Source organism: Podarcis gaigeae (genome assembly GCF_964106915.1).
Source record: "Podarcis gaigeae genome assembly, chromosome: 3".
Taxonomy (NCBI): domain Eukaryota; kingdom Metazoa; phylum Chordata; class Lepidosauria; order Squamata; family Lacertidae; genus Podarcis; species Podarcis gaigeae.
This window is the reverse complement of record NC_139680.1, coordinates 106,742,934-106,764,799: the sequence shown is the minus strand read 5'-3', so window position 1 is coordinate 106,764,799 and position 21,866 is coordinate 106,742,934. Positions and strand designations below refer to the sequence as shown.

The following is a 21,866-nucleotide window of genomic DNA, read 5'->3' as shown; positions in this document are numbered from 1 at the left end:
GGTCATGTGGCCAGCATGACTAAGCTGCTTCTGGTGAACCAGAGCAGTGCATGGAAACGCCATTTACCTTCCCACCGGAGTGGTACCTATTTATCTATTTGCACATGATGTGCTTTCGAACTGCTAGGTGGGCAGGAGCTGGGACCGAACAATGGGAAGGAAGCCTTGCATGCATTGGACCAGCCTTTCTCAACTTTAGGTCCCTGTATGTTGTTAGATTACAACTCCCATCATCCCAGGCTAGCTGGACCAGTGGTCAGGGGTGATGGGAGTTGTAGTCCAACAACATCTGGGGAGTCAAGGTTGAGAAAAGGCTGTATTGGGTGATAGGCAACCCTGTCACTTGTGCCAACCTTCCTTCCCAGATCTCACCTGAGTCTCCTCTCTCAATCACTTTCCCCCACCTTACCTGGAGACATAAGAAGGTAGGCAAAGGAACTCCTTCTTGAAGCCCTACATACCCTCACAAGGTGGCATTCAACTAAATTGACACTGACCAGTTTGGTGTGGCAGTTGGAGTGTTGGACTGCGAGATCAGAGTTTAAATCTCCACTCATCCACGAAGTTCCCTGAGTGGCCTTGGGCCAGTCACTGTCTCTGAGCATTTCTGCAACCAAATGCTGTGTACAGAAATGAATCTGTCAGGGGCAAGTGTGCATAAAAACACATGCAACATGACAAAATGCATCATATTGGAGGGAACTCTGGCACAAATGTACATTTTAGGCAAAACTGAATACCAAAAGACATTTTATTAGGAGAAATTCACACTCAAAATGTTCATGAATTTTCATTTTAATCACAAATTGCTGTCCATTTTAGGAGAACTGAATTTTCAGATGGGGAAAAATGCTAAACTTACAGAGGCCAGATCTGGCAAAGTTGTTCATCCTGTGGGATAACCAGCTTCAAACAACAGGCTTAAGTCTAATGAATGCATTAAGGGGTTAATGCTGTCCTGCCAGGTTTTGCTTCTCCCACTTCCCCTCACCTTGGAAGGAACTAGGTCATCAAGCCTTTATTTTCCCTCAATCTACCTGAGAAGCTCAGCTTGTGAAGAGGCTTGAGCTGGTTGCTCCAACTCAGACCGCATGGCTCTTACAAGCCACTCTTGAGTTCCTATACCAAAAATTTAGGAAGAAAGAACTATATTTTGCTTCCATGTTGTTTCTCAGTGGTCCTGTTTGGCTCCAGACACTGTTAGAAGGAGTTGGTGACTATATGGAACCTTGAGGCTTAGTGGCAGAATGCCTCTGAATGGCAGTTGATGGGGAGCAACAGTTGGGGAGAGTTGTTGCCTTCTGGCCATCACTGTGAGCTCTCCAAAGGAATCTGGTTGGCCAGAGGGGAAAGCAGAATGCTGGAAGAGATGGGAACTTTGGTCCGAGCAAGCAAGTTCCTTCTTACACTTATAAGGGACAAGTTGGCTAGAAGATTAAAGATCAAAGCTGCAATGGTGTGTGCTTACTAAAGAAAAAACAAAGCCAAAATATGATCAAGGCAATTTGCCACCTGCTCGTTCTGCACCATTTATTTCACTTCCAGAAACCAGATTTGGGAAGAGGTTGGGGGAAAGTTCATAGCTGGGGAGCCTCCTTCTAGGTGGGTTGCCTCCTTCCAGCTTGACAAACCATACACCACCCATCTCATCCCTCTGCAAACGCAACTAGGATACTCAATAGTTAATAATAATAATAATAATAATAATAATAATAATAATAATAATAATTTATTTCTACCCCACCCATCTGGTTGGGTTTCCCCATGGGTGGCTTCCAACAAATATTAAAAATACATTAACAAAGAAATACATTACATTTTTGGTCCTGATGGGCATAAAATAGCCCTTTTATGTGCTAGGGAAACCTTATTTCCCTGCAACAGAAAGCTTTATCTTGAAAAAACTGTGTCTGGACTGGACCTACCCAGAAACAACTGAAAATAGCTGCATTATCATCCCAGAAACTTAAATCAGAAAAAAACCTTCTGTCTTATTTTGAAATCCAACACGGCAGCATTCAAATATTGCTTTACTTTACTTCTCAACAGTAGTATTCAGGAGGAATGTGTGGTGTAGACATTCCCTCCCCCATCTTCCTTTATGAGCACTTTTGTACTATGACATATTCCCCCCTATATGAACGTAGCCTTTACACTTGTAATTGTTCCCAAGAGAGCAGCTCCTGGGAAGTGATGCTTTGCCACTTTACCTCTCACACTGTAAGTGCAAGTGTGAGTGTTCAGCAATTCCCAAGACTCCTTCAGCCCCTAATTAGCTCTCAAAGCCAATTAAGCACAAGTATTTAACGCGTTCTCTTAATTTCAGTTGGGATAGTTCAGATTTCTAGCAACACAGTTTCATTCGTTGTCTCAGAGATCCCATGTCACAAGAAGGGAAGACAGTCCTCTTCTGAGGAAAAGGTGGGACATAAATAAATATAATAGTAATGCTAACAATAATGTTGTAGTTGTTTAGTCATTTAGTCGTGTCCGACTGTTCGTGACCCCATGGACCAGAGCGTGCCAGGCACTCCTGTCTTCCACTGCCTCCCGCAGTTTGGTCAGACTCATGCTGGTAGCTTCGAGAACACTGTCCAACCATCTCGTCCTCTGTCATCCCCTTCTCCTTGTACCCTCCATCTTTTCTAGGGAGTCTTCTCTTCTCATGAGGTGGCCAAAGTATTGGAGCCTCCGCTTCAGGATCTGTCCTTCCAGTGAGAACTCAGGGCTGATTTCCTTCAGAATGGAGAGGTTTGATCTTCTTTCAGTCCATGGGACTCTCCAGAGTCTCCTCCAGCACCATAATTCAAAAGCACCAATTCCTCAAGAATAGAAGTGTGTATATCAAACTAAAATATGTATTCAAATATGTATTTAGTGTTAGAATGCTTACTTTCAGGTGGATTTTTTTGGAGGGGAAATTCACAGACGAATGAAGAAACAGGGCAGAACAGACTTGGGCATGTATAAATGTGAAATTGAGATGGACCCAAAATGGCAGAGGGCCTGGTCTGCCTGCTCCACTTCTGCCTTCCACCAATTATCACCATACCTCGCCAGACCATGGCTGTGGCAGTAACTCCATTCCCAGCCTCTTCTCTCTTTTTTTGTATATATTTTTTTTAATTTTCTGTTTTACAATTTAAAGTACTCATTTTTACATCCTTAAGATATCAGTGACTTCCCTTCTTCTCTTTCCATAGTTCATTTCACATATCATAAATCCCTGCATATTTTACAAAAGCTATACCATTCAGTATTCCATTATTGCATCCATCAAAACTTGTCTACACTGTTGTATTTATCTTAATACTGCCAGCGTTTTCAGCTGTACACAATTATTTCATTCCCAACCTGTTCTCAATAAGCCTTTTAAGGAGGTAGGAATGGTTTTCAGAAAAGTCTCAAAATTCTGTTAGTCATGTGCATCAGTGCTGGCTTCAGGGGGCCGAGGTTCTTTGGGCCCTGTGGCATTTGCCTCCTAGGTGGGTCATAAGGAAAGGGTTAAAATGAGTGTGATGTGATTGGCCAGTGAGAACCCCAGGGGAGGAGTTAGAGTGAGAGTTGGAGTTGTGTGAAAGTCAGTTGAGAGTTGGGAGTTGAAGAAGGAAGAGGGAGGAATAGTCTGTGGGTTGGTCGAGTTGTGTGGTGAAAGAGTGAAAGGAATTATTAGGTGGATTCGGATAGTTAGTCGGGATAATCAGTTTGAAGTTGTTAGGAACGAATAGGACAGTTAAGGAACTAAGATTAAGAAACTGCCAAGAAAATTTAACTGCAACCATAAGCTTGTTCATGCCTATTAAATAAACTCGATTATTTGTTAATGTTAACAACTGACTGGACTCTGTGTGTACCCGTGAGGAGAAATGGGTTGGTGGCAGCAAAGAAAGCAATTACAGTGGTGGCACAGGGTCAATAGACCATCAAACGTCCGGGGGCCCTGTGTGATTGCCACAGGTCCCCTCAATCTTTTTATTTTTGAGGGGGTCAGGGCCCCCCATTATCAAGGCCGAATGTGAAACCGGATGTGGAGCAATGTCAGGACATCGCGCCGGGCCTCGATGTCCATTGGCTGCACCCAGAAACATTACTCCAGAATGCAGCACAAGATTCAACTAGTGCAGAACTTACTTGCATCTCTTGAAATTAAAAGCACTTAACTTTGCCTGGATTGAGCTTTTACCATCTAGAAAGGCCCAGCTTGTCCAGAGTCACCATATGGCGCAAAAAAAGCCAAACGCGGCATTTTCTGCAGGGTGCTAATTAAGGTGCCCTTGACCAAACCTTCTCGTAAAAACATAAATAATGTGGTTTGAAACCTGTCAGGTACCATCTTCTGCAGTAGGGGAAAGGGAATTCTATGATTCTGTGAAAGGAAGTAAAACTTCATACAGGAAAATGCGCTTATGAAATGCCAGAGGCATAGAATCACAGAACCATAGCATTGCAGAGCTGGAAGGAACCCCACGGGCTTGTCTGCTCCAACCCCTGCAATGCAGGAATCACAACTAAAGAATCCTGACAGGTGGACCTCCAGGTCAATTAGGCCTTTTCCAAGAGCACCAAAAAATAAAAAAATCCTGCCGTGGCAACATCACCCAAACAACTCAAACTTTTAGTGAGGTTGCCTTAGTAGGAAAACAACAACATTGTGCCCCTGAAGAAAACAGGAAGATGCCTTATAATAAGTCAGGCTGCTGCTCCGTCTAGCTCAGTACAGTGGACGCTTGGATTGCGAACGTGATCCATGAGGGAAGCACGTTCGCAAAGCGCAGCGTCCGCAACCCATCTGCGCACATGCAGGTTGCGATTTTGCGCTTCTGTGCATGCACAAGTGCCGAAACCCAGTAGTAACCTGTTCCAGTACTTCCGGGTTCAACACGGTGCGCAACCCGAAATCACACAACCCGAAGCGTCTGTAACCCAATATATGACTGTACCTGTCTATACAAACTGGAAGTAATAATACTAACAACAACATTTATACCCCGGCAATCTGGCTGGGTTTCCCCAGCCACTCTGGGAGGCTCCCAAGAAAATATTAAAAACCTGATAAAGCATCAAACACTAAAAAACTTCCCTAAACAGGGCTGCCTTCAGATATTTTCTAAAAGTCAGATAGTTGCTTATTTCCTTGACATCTGATAGGAGGGCATTCCACAGGGCTGGCGCCACAACCGAGAAGGCCCTCTGCCTGGTTCACTGTAACCTCACTTCTCGCAGTGAGGGAACCGCCAGAAGGCCGTCGGAGTTGGACCTCAGTGTCTGGGCAGAATGATGTGGGTGGAGACGCTCCTTCAGGTTTACTGGGCCGAGGCCATACCTGTCTCTGTACCTGATTACACAAACTGGCAGTATCTCTCCATGGTTTCAGGCTTGGGAGGGGTTGAACCTGGGTCCTTCTACACTCAAAACAGATGCTCTACCACAAAGTTATATTTTTGCCAAAATGTGTTGGGCATTTTATAAGCATGTTTTATTATTTTGAAGAAATTCTTTTTTTCCATACTGTTTTGAGGTACGGCCCGCTTGATTTTTCCCTCCTGGTGTTTGGTCTGCCATCCCTTCCTCACCACGCAAACCCCACTTGCATTCCGCAGAGGACGTACCGTATATTTCGCTCCATAAGACTCACTTTTTCCCTCCTAAAAAGTAAGGGGAAATGTGTGTGCATCTTATGGAGCGAATGCAGGCTGCGCAGCTATCCCAGAAGCCAGAACAGCAAGAGGGGTTGCTGCTTTCACTGTGCAGCGATCCCTCTTGCTGTTCTGGCTTCTGAGATTCAGAATATTTTTTTCTTGTTTTTCTCCTCCAAAAACTGGGTGCATCTTGTGGTGTGGTGCGTCTTATAGAGCGAAAAATACGGGAGATAGGATCAATATCCCCGTAAGGTTTTTAGACTACTGAGAGGGAGACACTTGGCTCAACCGTCAGCTTTAAAGTGACACTGAGACAAACAGAGAGGAAGGTGTGGCTTCTAAAGTAGATCGAGAAGTCAATGCAAACGCTTCAAGGGCAGCTGTACTCAGAGGCTCACCTCAAACAGCATTAATATTGATGTTGTCAGAGATACAGCCAAGGGCAGGCCTGATCAGCAAGGAGCTGTCTGTCATTGCAGAGTGTAAACAGTCTGAGGAGAAGAGATGTCTGTGTGTTGTGTGTTGTGAGGAGGTATAAAAGCCATTAAAGTTTTTGTTTATCTTTGATGTCTCATTGTGTTTTTATATTTTGCTGGAAGCCACCCAGAGTGGCTGGGGCAACCCAGTCAGTTGGGCGGCATTCAAGATTAACATTATTATTATTATTATTATTATTATTATTTGGTTGTTCTGCACTGCTACCCCAGTGTTACCACATCACTGCCATCTGGAGGTGCAGTCTTGTGCTATAGCTCAACGAAAGCAGCATTAAAAATAAAGGGGAACATTTGTGGTACAAAACAGTCACAGGATTTCAGCAGGAAGTTATGGGGTACGGAAGGACTGGAAACAAAGTCGTATGTCTGTCCAAAAGCTTTTGCAGATGTGAACAGTATTGAAAGCTGAATCACACATAACTGCCCTGATACTATCATGAGCATAAATTGTTGCCAATGCACAATAAAAAAAGGATTTCTGGAAGTGCCCTTATAGCTGTTCCCAAGGCCAAATCTGTTCCAGTGAGTGCTAGTTTGCCACCTCTGTTTTAAAGTCTGGCTAAGATTAGGGAGAGTTATTTGCTTAGTTAGTTAGTTAGTTAGTTAGTCAGTCAGTCAGTCAGTTAGTCAGTCAGTTAGTTAGTTAGTTTATAACAGCAGCCTTCAATTTTGTATCCTACATTCCACACCTGAGTAATGAGAGACAGTCTCAAAATCCTATTTCGGTTCATATGCAACAAGGACAAACTCAGCCCTCTGAATGATCTCTTGAAACTCTCCTCTCATGGTGCTATTTATGCTTTCTTTCTCTGAGAATAATAATAATATTTAAAAACCCAATCTCATGCCTGTTTTCTAACCAACGGCATTCAACACACTTGGAAGAAAGGCTGAGATTAAATATTTGCCTTTTGAGAAGTCATTTGCATTCCAGCTACAGACACACTTCACCTTCTTGGAACTGGCTCAGAATTCCAAACAGCCCCACATTTCTTTTTTTTATTGGAAAGATGCCCAAGCAGGCCCGATTCGTCAGCCTGGGTTTGCCTTTCAGAGTATAAGCGTTGTATGTTTCAGGATCTTGCCTGCATCCGACTTCAGTGCCTCCATTTTGTGCCGATTTGCGTGCAGTTTGTCAATTTGACCTTTGACGGGAGCATTTCCAAACCTGCTTTACCTGTGGAGCCAGCAAAGGGATCCGCTCATCTGTGAGGAACTTGTGGAGCAATCTGCATTTTTTCCTAACAGCAGAAAAACAAGCTGAAACAACTTAATTGGGCAGGAAGAACAGGTTTCTTTGCCAAAGGAAAATAAACTTCTTGCTTTCACTGCCTGAAGAAGACTGCAAGAATAGCGGGTGGGGGTGAATTGTCAAGAGGAATGGCAGCTTTTTCTGCTCCCGTGAGTTTAACAAAACCTTCACAGGCAGAAGTGTGGCAGGCAAAGCCTTTCCTGGCATGGAGATAACTTCACCTACTTAATTTCTCAGGCTGCTGTTGAAGACACCCTGGGCTGGTAATACACACCCTCCAACATTTCTCCAATGAAAATCGGGACATCCTATTATTATTAGTATTGTTATTATTATTATTATTATTATTGACACTTGGGTTGTGAACGTGCTCTGTGTGGGAAGCACATTCGCAACCCGCAGTGTTGGGTGGGTCGCAATTTGGTGGGTCGCAATTTGGTGCTTCTGCACATGCGCAAAGCATGATTTAGTGTTTCTGTGCATGCGCGAGCAGCGTGGTGCGCAAACCGAAAAATGCACAACCTGAAGCGTCTGTAACCCGAGGTATGACTGTGTTGTTGTTGTTATTATTATTATTATTATTATTATTATTATTATTATTATTATTAATACCCCACCCATCTAACTGGGTTACCCCAGCCACTCTGACAGCTTCCAAAATATATAAAAACATAATAAAACATTAAACATTTTATATAAAAAAACCTTCCCTATACAGGGCTGCCTTCAGATGTCTTCTAAAGGTTATTTGGTTACTTACCTCCTTGGCTCAAAGGTCCCATAACTCCATGCCCTCTAACATTTCTCCAAGGAAAATGGGGACATCCTAGGGAAAAGTGGGACATTCCAGGATCAAATCAGAAACTGGTACAGCTTCTGTAAATCTGGGACTGTCCCTGGAAAATAGGGACACAAAAAGTCTGGTAATAGGGGTGGGGTGTTATAAGGAAATATGGGGTTGGCTTTTACAGCCCAACTCTCCATCAAGGGACCCAGTATCCTCCATGTTCTTTATCGGCCAGAGAAGAATGAGTGGAGGCAGGAAACTGTTGAAGAAAGCAAGGCAGAACTTTTCTGTTGGAACCGAGTCCACCCCACTTTGCAAGAAGGTGAGGGGACCCAGAAAAAAGGTGTGTAGCAGCTTTTAAAGGCTTTAGAAATTGCCTGAGACAACCATCATCCAAACGTCACAGAAAAGAGGCAGAAATATGAGAGTATGACTTGCCTGCTGTCTGTCAAGATACCTGATCATGCTTGCTGATTGCCTTTTCCTGGCCAGTGTGGGCCATTCTTTAGGAATGGTTCTTGAATCCATTATCATACCTATCCCTGCTCATACACAGAAGATGCTCTTTTGACAGGTCTGCTCTACTTGCAACAGATACTTGTCAGACAGGTTTCACAGAGGGGTGGTGAAAAGTTAATTTATTTACAGGATTTGAGGGATTAGCAAGTGGAAGGAACACATGTCTATCAGGAAAGGTTTTATCGAGAACTTCCTATCTGTTTTGGAGGGGGTTTCAGAGTTCAACTGTAGGCTAAAAATGGCTTTGGTCTTGTTCTCAGACATGTGGTTTGTGTGTGTGTGTGTGTGTGTGTGTGTGTGCATGTCATTTGTGACAGCTTAGAATTTTTATCATGGGGAATTTGATGCAGTGCATATTTAAAGGCAAACCTACCTGATTTGCAATTTCCTAAACAATATGCAAACTGAAACACAAATTTCCTTTGAAATTTGCATTTCTCTGAATTTTGCAATGCAAAATCAATCCAGTGAATATTGTCAGCCCTAATTATGCCTGTTCCCCAGTTTGCATTGTGTTTCCTTTGCATTGAAATGAATGGTAGTAATATCATAACATTGCAAAATATTGACAGACCAGAGGCACCCTAAACAACAATACAAAGGAAGAAAAAATGATACCAACTACATTCAGCGCACAATTTGAATGAAATAGACACATCTCCTTCAGCAGTTAATAACACTGCTTCTAGTATGGATATGTATCTGAACAACAGACTATTGCACTGTGGCTGCCATCCATTTAAGTCTCATAATGACTCCTATTTCAACACAGAAGAGAGCATTTGGATTAATGATGCCCAAAATAGTCAATGCACAGATCTCCGATAATACCCAGCATGCATTGCACTACTTTTACACCAAACCATTTTTCATGCAGTTTCATTGATCGCATTTCATTATTTAAACTATCTTCTTTCTAATGAGGCCCTGATCACCAAGCCATACAAGAGGATGAGGTGCGATAAGCTTATTAGTTTCAACACTTGCGTCCAGGGATAGTAAAACCAGCAAAGCCCTGTGCACGGATGCTGATATTTACTAAGCTTGCTTTTGTATTAAACTGCAGCGTTCCTTTCCAATACGAAACACAGCTTGTCCATTGGGGGGGGGGGAGACGTGCCCTAATGAAGTACTGTTAATGTTCTGATACACACAATATGGGCACTTCCAGATGACCTGTTTATTGAGCATTCAGCCTTTTACACTTGCAAGGAGATTAGATTATGCTGGCTCTTTACTTAGCATTTAACATGATTTGTTGGTGGGGAGGTTAGACGATGTATCAAGTGTCATCCCATACTTTCCAGTTCATTTCCCCACCATGTTCTTTATCGTAAAAAGTCCGATAATTCCAGGAAGTGGGCTTGTTGCACAATACCTCCCAATCAGCTGTGTTTGCATACCCTCCAACATCCCACTGATCAAAATTGGGATGCTCACATTTTGGTCCCTAGCTCCTCATAGGCGACTTGTACGAGCGCGCAAGACCAAAAAAAATGAACATCTTTTGGTCTGGCACTCTGGTGTGAGCCAAATGATTTGTGTGAGAGTGCGACACCCCCCAAAAACCCTGAGCATCTTTTGGTCCAGTGCTCTGGCACAAGCCAACTAACTCGCAACAGTGGGGCAGACCCAAAAACGGGACATTCCTGGATCCAATCAGAAGTCAGTCAGGATGGCTTCTGTAATTTCAGGGTGTCCTCCTTAAATTGGGATGGTTGAGGAGTATGTATTTGTTCAAGCTGGCCTTATGGATCAAACGGAGAGGCCTGGTGGGCCAAATTTGGCTCACAGGCCAGAGATTTCACACCCATGCATTAGAAAATAGTGACAGACTGTCACTATTTTCAGGGCATACTAAAGAAATACTGCAGCTGTTTTAATAAAAAAGCTGTTTAGCTTACTGTGCCTTTCATTTTCCACTAGGCCAAAATTATATTGGCTGAACAAAATATGCTTGCTGCAAGCACATGCGGCACCTGTGTCCATTCATCCTCTAAGCTTTCGCTGTCAAAACATGCATCTTCCTAGAAGCAGATATTGTCCTCTGTGTTTTTGTTGCTAAACCAAAGCCACTCTGAAGGCTTGTGTTAACGACCACATGGAACCAGAGACAGGGGCACCCAAAGAGACAAAGACAAATCCCTTATGATCCAAGAACCCCAATTCCAATAGCAAACCTGCAAGCAGGGGACAGGGGAATTATGCACTTCTAGAACAATAATACAGAATTCCTGGTTTAGGAACCTCATGTGTGTAACCAGAGTGTGTCAGTGCGTAATTTATTTTCATTTCCCAACACAGTCCTTTGGATTCTGGATAGGGGCTGTTAACACAAATCTCCTGGAGCAATAAATCAGGCCCAATGAATGACGTCTTTATCCCTGACTCAAAGGACAAGTCATCCCCTGTCCCACTCCACATACAGAAGCAAGCCAGACTAGCGATTGAATCTTGCTTCAACACTGGCAATGGGATAGTGTCCTCTACTATGCCAGAGGGCATAGGTTGATTTAAGGAAATATTTTCCAACCTTTGGAAAAGGCCTGTAGCTCCATGGCAGAGCATCCGCTTTGCGTGCAGAAGGGACAGTCTGAAAGTCCCCTGTTTTCACCTTCTTGAAGGCCCCGGGTTCAATCCCTGCCATCTCCGGGTCCAGCTAGTAAAACACCCCAGTCTGAAATCCTGTGGAGCCGCTACCATTCAGTGTAGATGAAGCTGAGCTCTATGGACTGTTGTAAACAAAATCTGCCCTTTTCCCCTTAATGGGGTACCCAAGAGCCCATATAGAGTCCTTACGTAGGTTCCCTATTGGCAGGAGAAAATAACAGAGGCCAACCAGAGAATATTGAGAAGCAAAGCAGCTAGTAAGCCTGATCTTTATTGATCTGTTGCAACAGGGTGATCCCCTCACACGCAGGAAAGGAGGAGGAACCCAGAACCAAGGTGTACCTGCCCTTATATAGACATTTTAAATTCCCTGCCCTGGAGCTCAAGACTACTCCTCCATACATCATACATGCATCAAAGAAGGGGTGTAACCAAAGACCACCCCCCCCGATACATCATACCTAGATCACAGAAAAGGCAGTCTACAGCAGAAATCTGAGTGCGTTGCTTATCTCATCTGACAGGTTACCTGTTAAGGCTCACTTGATTGGATACCCTGAGGAGCCTGGCCTGTCCTTTGTAATGATAAATACTTAGTTCCTGAGCCAGGTCACAGGCTCACCCTATTCAAACACAGACATACACTTAAGACAGGATTTGTGAAGGAAAAGACAATGGGGAGGCTTTTCCATTTTCCTTTGACCTTGCAGAGTAAACATTGGGTCAGTTTGGGAATCAAAAATGGTTTCAGGTTGGTCTTCCTATGCTGATCCATGTACGTGCTTGTTTGGTACATTTATTATATATCTAAGACCTTAAAATTCTTATCACAGGACCAATGGTCTGACTCAGGAAAAGGGAAGCTTGCTAACCTTGAGTCCTCAGATACTGCTGCCCAAGAGTTCTCACCAACCCTGGCCATCAGCTAAGATGGCTGCGGATGATGGGTTCCAGGCTGATGTTCCAGGATGAAGAACATTAGTTTAGGGGGTGCCTGAAAGACAACATGCCACACTTTGAAGAGGTGGGCTTCTCACCTTTCTAAAAAAAGCACAGCATGCATGCATCTATATTTATACCGACCGATTCACCCTCCATCTTGCTTCCCAACCACAACGTTTAGGGTCACAGAACTGTAGAGTAGAAAGGGACCCCAAGGATCCTCTAGTCCAGCCTTTCTCAACCTGTGGGCCCCCAGATGTTGTTGGACTATAACTCCCATCACCCCAGCTACCAAGGCCAGAGCTCAGGGATGATGGGAGTTGTAGTCCAACAACATCTAGGGACCCACAGGTTGAGAACCGCTGGTCTAGTCCAACCCGCTATAATGCAAGGATTTCAACTAATGCATCCATGACAGATGGTCATCCAACCTCTGCTTAAAAACCTCCAAGGAAGGAGAGTCCACAGTCTCCCAAGGGAGTCCATCCCACTGTTGAACAGCTCTTACTATCAGAAAGTTCTTCCTGATGTTGAGTCGGAATTTCCTTTCTTGTAACTTGAATCCATTGGTTCAGTTTCTACCCTCCAGAGCAGGAGAAAACAAGTTTGTTCCCTCTTCCATGAAACAGCCCTTGAGATATTTGAAGATGGCTATCATCTCTCCTCTCAGTCTCCTCTTTTCCAGGCTAAACATACCCAGCTCCTTCAACTGTTCCTCATATGCCTTGGTTTTCACAAATGCAGCTACACAACTGTGCCAGGGAGCTGAGAAGTTAGTGACGTCCCTGGTCCTGAGCAATAGGTGCCTTCCACAAGGCTGTGTTTGTGAACTTTCCCCAGGTCAGGTTCATCCTTACTTTCAGTGAGAGTTCCGAGACTGAAAGATGGGTTACAGAGAAATATTACAGTGTCGGGTCTTGATGGAACAAAGACTTTGTTCCTCTTGGTTGTTAGAACTAACCAAGAGGAACAAAGTCTTTGTTCCATCAAGACCCGACACTGTAATATTTCTCTGTAACCCATCTTTCAGTCTCGGAAATGTTCCCATTGATTTCAGGGAGAGCAGATGGAGGCATTGTGTACTCATGACAGAGCCCAGTTGGATTTCCTCTTTGGCGGGAAACATCCTGTGATAAATGCACACTACAATAGCCCCAAGGCAGCTGCTGCTGCTCCTTTATTTGACTGAACGTTAAGCTCCTCAAACAAGACCCCCAGCAACAGCACAGAAAAGTGGAAGGCGATAACAGGCAAGTCGGAAGACGAAAGCCAATACCTCATACAGCCAACAGGTATAAGCGCACATTGCAATATCAAAGACGCAAGCGGGGAGGGAAAATAGTGTTTTTACAAGGTATTGATTGAAAACCATGTCAACACTGTGATTTCAGCAAAATGGCCACTTTGTACAAGTCATTACAAGCCAGTGAGAGGAAAAGGATGTTGAAGGATGTTGAATACAGCAAGGGCCAGGGGACGTTATTTCACATTTCAGCAAAGAAGATTTCGAGGGTGGGAATTATTGTCAGCGAGGTTTCAAATAATGCTGGCCCAAAATCTCTTTTTTTTAAAAAAAAAAAAAATTATTAAAAGTTTCCAATTACAAAAAAAAAAAAAACACTTCCGGGACACCGCGGCCGCAGAAAAGGAGTGCGAGATAACTCCTCTGGGGGAGTCTCGAACAGCATGGAGATTTAGAGGGGTCGCGAAGGCTACGTGAACCCTGAAACCACAGGAGGGAATCCTGCGGGACAAGGTACCCTGCGATGCTGCCTGTGCTCGCCTGTGTTGCCGGCGTTTAACAAGGCTGGAGCTGCAGTGTAAAGGGGAGGCAACAGACTCCATGCTGTGAAGCCTCAAGCTCCGAGGGAAAGCGGCGGACCTCCAACAACAGTGGAGAAGCTGGGAAGTAGCTATAAATCACTGTGGAAAAAGCAGTGGGGACAAAAGAAATATTGGAAATTACTTAGATAAGATTAAAGGAATGTTTTGATAAGAACCCAGCGGAGAAGAAATAATTGGTGAAAAGGAGGAGGAGTCCATTCCTGGCGGTAAGGTGAAAAGAAAGTATAGCAAGACGGTGGCAGAGAGGAAACAAAAGAGGAAAAGAGGAAACAAGCTGCCAGTGAGTGTGTGGTGGAAAGACCTCAGACGCAAAGTATAAAGTGTCAGAGGCAAGGCAACAGTTGAACTATTATATTGACTAGGGAGAGGGGGAAAAGACTTTTCTGTTTCATCGGGACGGAGAGCGCTTTAGCCAGCACAGGTTTTGGTGGAGGACTTTTGCTTTTAAACCTCAGGATTGGGGAGAATTGGGACTTAAACAGAGTGTGGAATATAGGTGCCTTAGCAGCACTCTGTGTTTAAAGACAGGGACTGTGAGACTGTGTTTAAAGTTTGTTTAAAGTTTGCTTAAAGATGGTGAGACTGTGAAAGGACTGCCATATTGAGTGAGTTAAAGGGGACCCGCCTTCTTCATCCCCAACCGGATACGTTCTTGAGCTTCAGAGACAGCTGTGATTCTCTTGATTCCTCGGGATTTAAAGAGACATACACCCCGGGATGCAAAGTTAAAGAATACGTTTTCGCAGGACCTTGCCCATGAGTTTTCGCAGGACCTTGCCCATGAGTTTTCGCAGGACCTTGCTCATGAGTTTGAGAACCCCCTGAATCTGGAAGTGTTTCTGGAGGTTCAGGTGTTTACTACATTTAATTATAAGACTCTGAGGATTCAAATACGTGTCTGAATTTAGGTACAGTTAAAACTGTATTATTAATATCTGATCTTAATTAAGGGTTAATTTTTGTGCTGTACCAATTTAGTCAATTTTGGAATCCTGTTGTAATATCTGAGAGACGTTAACCTTGTTAACCTTGTTACCTCTATATCCTACCCACATAGTATATTACATTATACAGTATACTAGGAAGAACTAAACTTAAATATACAAATGCCGAACGGTTCTAAGAAGGGGGTGGCAACACCAGTGGAAAGGAGGCCTTCAAGACAAGAAGAGGGGAAGGAGGCAAGAGAAATTAGAGATTATGATAGCTTGATGGCCGAAATAAGAAAGGAATTTAAAAATAATGAACAGTATATTGAGAGAAAATTGATGGAGGTACAAGATACTCTAGACAAAAAATTGGAGGAAGTGGTAGGGTAACTGAAAGGGAAAGTTAAGGATCTCTCGGTAAAAGCTAAGGTTTTGGAGGATTCAGTGAAAAGGGTTCAAAAGGATACGAAAGACAGTAGGAAAGAGATGGACAGGATTAGATTAGAAGTTAAAGAAATAGGAGCAACACAGGAAGAGTTGTTGGACAACATGGCTATGACGCAGTTGCGACAAAACCAATCTAACCTAAAACTTAGAGGAATACCAGAGGATCTAAATGAGAATATTAGAGTTAAAGTGGTGAAAGAGCTGGCAATATGGCTAGATAGAAAAGAAGAAGAGATAAACCATTGCTTGGTAAACATATTTCGAATAAGAACAAAATCGGCCAAGGTCAGAGGGAAAAAATTGCCAGGAGATGTAATAGCCATGTTTAACTCATTGGAGATAAGAAACGAAATTTTGAAACAGAACTATGTCAAAAGGTTATATATTGAAGAAAACCCAATTATTATTTACAAAGAGATTCCTTCGAGATTTCTTCGAAGGAGGGACCCATATAAAAAATTAACAAATCAACTGAAGAAAAATGGGATCTTGTATAGATGGGAGTTTCCGGAAGGTATTTCATTCTATTTCAAAGAAAAAAAGTTTAAACTGTCCACTATCTCAGAACTTCAAAAATTTGCAAGGAGATACGAGAAGGACCTGGGGAAAATGATGGGGGAGGAGGAGGTAGAGAACCAGCAAGGAGAAGAAAAAGGAGGGAGTGAAGAAGAAGAAAGAGAGGAGAGCTCAATAGGAGAAAGAGAAGAACTAGAGGAAGGAGACAAAGAACACTAAATTGTATATAGGTTTAATAAGTTAATTAAATAGTATATAACAGATGGCATTAAAAATACTAAACTGGAATGTGAATGGATTGAACAATAAAAATAAAAGGAATCAGATTACACACATATTACTGAAAAAGAACTGTGATTTAATATGTCTCCAAGAGACGCACATAATAAATAAGCATAAGAGATTACTAAGCAATAAGAGATTGGGAATAGATTTTGTGACATCAGATAGAGTGAAGAAAAGAGGGGTGGTAATATACATAAAGGAAAAATATGATCCACAATTATTATACAAAGATGACCAAGGGAGAGTAGTCATTGTTCAAATGGTGTTTCAGGGAGAAAAAATAATTGTTGTGGGAATATATGCTCCAAATGATAAAAAATCAGCCTTTTATTTGGAATTAGGAGACAAATTGATGGAATGGACGGACCAAAAAATGATATTGATGGGTGACTTTAATGGGGTGGTGTCCCCAAACCTAGATAAGTCAACAAAAAAACATGAGAAGAAGGAAGGTAAATTACCGAGATCCTTCTTTGATATGGTAAACAATCTGGGACTGATTGATGCGTGGAGACTTAAAAACCCCATTACAAAACAATATACTTTCTTCTCAAACCCAAATCAGAGTTGGGGAAGAATAGACAGCATTTGGATTTCGAAGGAACTAACTCAAAATCTAACTAAATCGGAAATTCTTCCAAGAACTATATCTGATCATAATGCGGTCTCCATTGAGCTAAAAGGTAGGGATATCCGAACGGTTAGATGGAGAATGAATGAATTTTTATTTAATGATCAGAAGATTGTAAATAAGGCAATAGAGACAATAGAAGACTATTTTAAATGGAATTTAAATGGGGAAACTGCTATAGAGACTGTGTGGGACGCAGGAAAGGCAGTTATGAGGGGCTTCTTAATACAGAAAAATAGTCAAGTAAGAAAAGAAAAAGAGACAAAGAAGGAACAGATCCTAACACAGATTATGGAAAATGAAAGAAAGTTGACTATCAACCCCAATGAGGAGATCGCAAAACAGAATATAAAGATATTACAAGCTAAATTTTCTACAATAATCGACCAAGAGGTAGAATGGAAAATTAAAATGATGAATCAGAGAACGTTTGAGTCAGCAAATAAGATAGGAAAATACCTGGCGTGGCAAATAAGAGAAAGAAGAAAACAAAATACGATTAGTAGGATAAGGGAAGGAGAAAGGATTGTGGAAGAGCCAAAAGAGATAAGAAAGATATTTCAAAAATATTACAAGGATTTATATAAAAGAGGAAAGGAAACAAAGCAAGAAATAGACCACTTTTTGCAAATGCATCACCTAAAACGAATTTCAAAAGAAGAAAATGAGATATTAGACCAGACAATTACTCAAGAAGAGATAAAAAAGGCTATTAAAAGGATGAAAAGTGGGAAAGTCCCAGGGCCAGATGGCCTTTCGGCCAAATACTATAAAACACTAAGTAACCAAATATCCCCAGTGCTAGGAGAAGTGATGAATAATATATTAAAGGAAGGAAGGATCCCGAACACCTGGAAGGAAGCATATATTACCTTGATTCCTAAAAAAGATGCAGATACCCTGGAAGTGAAAAACTATAGGCCAATTTCATTATTAAATAATGATTATAAATTATTCACAGATATAATGGCAGAAAGACTAAAAAAGGTTTTGAACAACAAAATACATAAAGATCAAACGGGTTTCCTTCCAGGGAGGCAATTAAGGGAAAATGTAAGGAATCTGATAGATATTATTGAATATTTGGATATGAATATAGACAGACAAGCGGCCTTGGTATTTATAGACGCTGAAAAGGCGTTTGATAACATCTCATGGGAGTTATTGAAGAAAAGTCTGGAAACGATGGGAATGGGAGAGAAATTTAGAAGAGGGATAGAAGCAATATATAAGGAACAGAAGGCAAAATTGGTAATAAACAACATCACAACAGAATATTTTGGTATATATAAAGGAACTAGACAGGGTTGCCCCCTGTCTCCTTTACTGTTTATAACGGTACTAGAAATATTGAATGAGAGACTGAGGGGGGCAACAGAAATAAAAGGAGTGCAGGTAGGAAAGAGGGAATATAAAATCAAGGCCTTTGCAGATGACATCGTACTAACTTTAGAAGACCCAAAAAAGAGTGTAAAAGAAGCTTTACTAAAGATTGACGAATTTGGAGCCGTGGCAGGACTTAAGATAAATAAAAATAAAACCAAAACGTTGGTTAAAAATTTAACAAAGGAAGAAATAATAGATCTAGAGAGAAGGACGGAAATTGCAGTAGCTAAGAAAGTGAAGTATCTTGGGATATGGGTCACAGCTAAGAACATAAATTTATATAAGGATAACTATGATGTCACCTGGAGGAGTATAAAGAAAGACATGGAATTTTGGGGGAGGATGAAACTCTCCTTTTTGGGGAGGATAGCTGTTGTCAAAATGAATATTCTGCCTAGAATGCTATTTCTATTCCAGACCATCCCCATACTTAAAGACCTAAAACAATGCAAAGAGTGGCAGAGAGTCTTGGCAAAGTATATCTGGCAGGGGAAAAGGCCACGGATAAAAATGAAAATTTTGATAGATAAAAAAGAAAGAGGGGGCTTTTCTCTCCCGGATCTAAGTCTATACTATGAAGCGGCCTGCATACTTTGGTTAAAAGATTGGATAAAACTGGAGAATAGAGATCTACTGGATTTAGAAGGCTTTAATAATTGGTACGGATGGCATTCGTACCTTTGGTATGGGAAAGTGAAGGCCCACAAGAGCTTTCTAAATCATATTTTTAGAGGACCTTTATACCAATCATGGGAAAGGAATAAAAATCTCCTTGAAAGAAAGACCCCCATGGTGGATCTCACCAATTGAGGCTTTAACGGTGAAGAAAACAAACATGGAGGGAAAAAACGCCACCTATGAAGAAATGTTAAGAAAAACAGACCAAGGGCCAAGACTTAGACCTTATGAAGAGATAAAAAATCTATTCACTGGGTGGTTGCAATACCACCAGGTGAATGATTTGCTAAAAGAGGACAAGAAGAAGTTGGGTTTTGATGACAAAAAATCAAAATTCAATGTAGAAGTAATAGAAGGTAAAAACAAAACCCTATCTAGAATCTATGACATACTTTTAGAGTGGTATACAAAGGACGAGGAGGTGAAGGAGGCAATGATTAAATGGGCAATTGGCTTTGGTTATAACATCGATTTTGAAAGGTGGCTGGAAGTGTGGAATTGTAACATAAAGTTTACAGCATGTATGTCTCTGAGAGAAAATGTTTGGAAGATGCTATATAGGTGGTACCACACCCCTGTGAAGTTGGCCAAAATGTATAGACTAAAAGATAAGAAATGCTGGAAATGTGGGGAGGTGGAGGGTGACCTATATCATCTATGGTGGACATGCAAAAAGGTGAAAGGCTTTTGGGAATCGGTTTACAATGAGCTTAAAAGAATATTTAAATACACTTTTCCCAAAAGACCCGAAACCTTTTTGCTGGGAATGACGGGTAAAGATATTAAGAAAGAAGATAGAACGATATTCCTCTATGCCACCACAGCAGCAAGAATTTTATTGGCACAATATTGGAAAGTGGAAACTATCCCCAATATAAATGATTGGCAAATTAAAATGATAAAATATGCTGAGCTTGATAAATTAACAGGTAAATTAAGAGACCACGATGAACAGAAATCTCTGAAAAATTGGAGTAAATACTGGAACTATATTGGAATAAATGCTTAATGTGATTGGCGGGGTCAGAACAAATACTACCAGCGTGTGAATTTAGGCCTATAGATTAAAAATCAAATACGTAATTGGAAGCAGATATTTGATACTTACCAAAAGGATGGAAGGAAGTCCAGGAGGCGGTTTCTGTGGGTGTTTTTTTTTTTTTTTAAAAATCTTTTACTGTTTTGTGAAATAGCCAGATTAATCTATCTTTGTATAGTTAGAGAGAGGAAAAAGTTGGCTTGTATATCTTGACTCTCTTTTTTGTTACAATTTTTTCTTTTGTATTTGGTTGTATGTTTGTTATGTGTATAACCTTAATAAAAATGTATTTGGGGGAAAAAAAACAAAAAAAAATCCAAATTTAAAATCTTGTTTTCCATAACGTCTTTCCAGGACTTCCCCTCCCCCCCCCTCTTGTATTCCAATTCTTACTTATAGATTCAGCAATTTCTTATCCCAAATTTGAACTTATTGTCAATGACCCAATTTCAAAATATTTTCCCATCTCCTAAAATCGACCTGTTCCCTTCCACGCGTTCCCCCCTTTAACATACATTACAAATTAAAATATAATGAAATAAAATGTAGTTTAACACCCTTTGGATTCCAAATTTCCATCCCCCTTTTCCCGGTTGCGTTCTCAAAATTTATCAACATCTGATGTCTTCCTGGAGCTCCCACAATTATTTAAGCCATAGCCCTTTACCAGTCATCTTTAATTTCAAATGTCCAATCTTGGAAGGAGTCTGTCTCAAAAAGGCCCATTTTTTCCATCCAGATTTTTATACATTAGGAGTAAAAACTCCAATTTTATTTCTTTAAACCTTTCAAATCTGGATGTCCCAAATGTTCCCTCTTCCAACTTTATCCAATTCTTGTTATTCTTGTTATTCTTGTTGTTCTTGTTGATCTCTCTCCTTTTCTTTTCTTTTTGTTTTCCTGTTTTCCTGCACAAATGTTCTAATTCCAAAAGCTTCAAATTCAGCTGCAGAGGCTCTGTTATTCAGGAACGAAACATAATGCCAAGTCCCTTCCATTTTTCAATAGATAAGTCTATAGTCTTCTTTAGTATGTCAGCCTCTGTAGTCAAAATAGTGTTCCATTTCTGCAGTTTCCCAGGAGATAGAAAGTTCTATTCAAATTCCATGTCAACAACTTGTAATATCCCTCGGCTCCTCTAGGTGGGTTGCAATAACTCAGTTCCCTTCCAGATCATCCCAATCAGTCCAAATAACTTGTTATTCCTTGTTTTAAACAATTTGTATCCAATTTATAACAAATGTAACCGGCAAAGTCCTTGTAACAAAGTTCTCATTTTTGTTCTTCTGCTTTGACAGCTCTTTGACAGCTGTCAAAACCTCTCTTTGTCTTCTCCCGGCGCTCTCGCAAAACGCTACCAGGGTTCTGGGGGGGTTACTTTTTAAATCAATTCCACTTTTCTCCTCCAGCTCAGTCTTATAGTTTTCCGTCGCGAAATTAATAACTTTGTAAAAATAGGGTTGCACTCGATCTTAGATGTCAAATCCTTTGCTTTAACTCCTCTACAACAGGGGGGGGGGGCTGACTTCATTTTTGCGCCTCCCCCGCTCGCTCCGAATTTTTTTAAAATTTATCCCCCTTTTTAGTCCAGGTTCCAATTACTCACGGGTTATTCTTTTAAGTCCAGATTTTCAATAGAAGAAGTCAGCGCTCTCCGTCGAATGGCATGCGGCTTCGCTCGGCAGGGGAAGCGGAGGACTCAAAGCACCACCCCCCCCCCTGTCACCCGTTCCGTAGCCTTTAAAAAGGCTCCTTCACGGGCCGGGGGGGAGTGCAAAAGGTGCCAGCCAAGTCACCATGTCCATGGGTTTCAGCGCCCATGGTTTTTGAGGGTCCCCGCGTCGCCGGCGCGGTAGGACCCAGC

At 41.7% G+C, this 21,866-nt stretch overlaps 1 long non-coding RNA gene across 1 annotated transcript in view; it reads left to right on the top strand.

Moving 5' to 3' along the window:
* Positions 1-820: 820 nt before the first annotated feature.
* Positions 821-21,866, top strand: part of LOC310842245 — a 48,483-nt gene continuing 27,437 nt past the window's right edge. Inside the window, exon 1 of the long non-coding RNA XR_014563034.1 lies at positions 821-1,395. This is a non-coding gene — a long non-coding RNA (uncharacterized lncRNA). The remainder of the gene's footprint in view (positions 1,396-21,866) is intronic.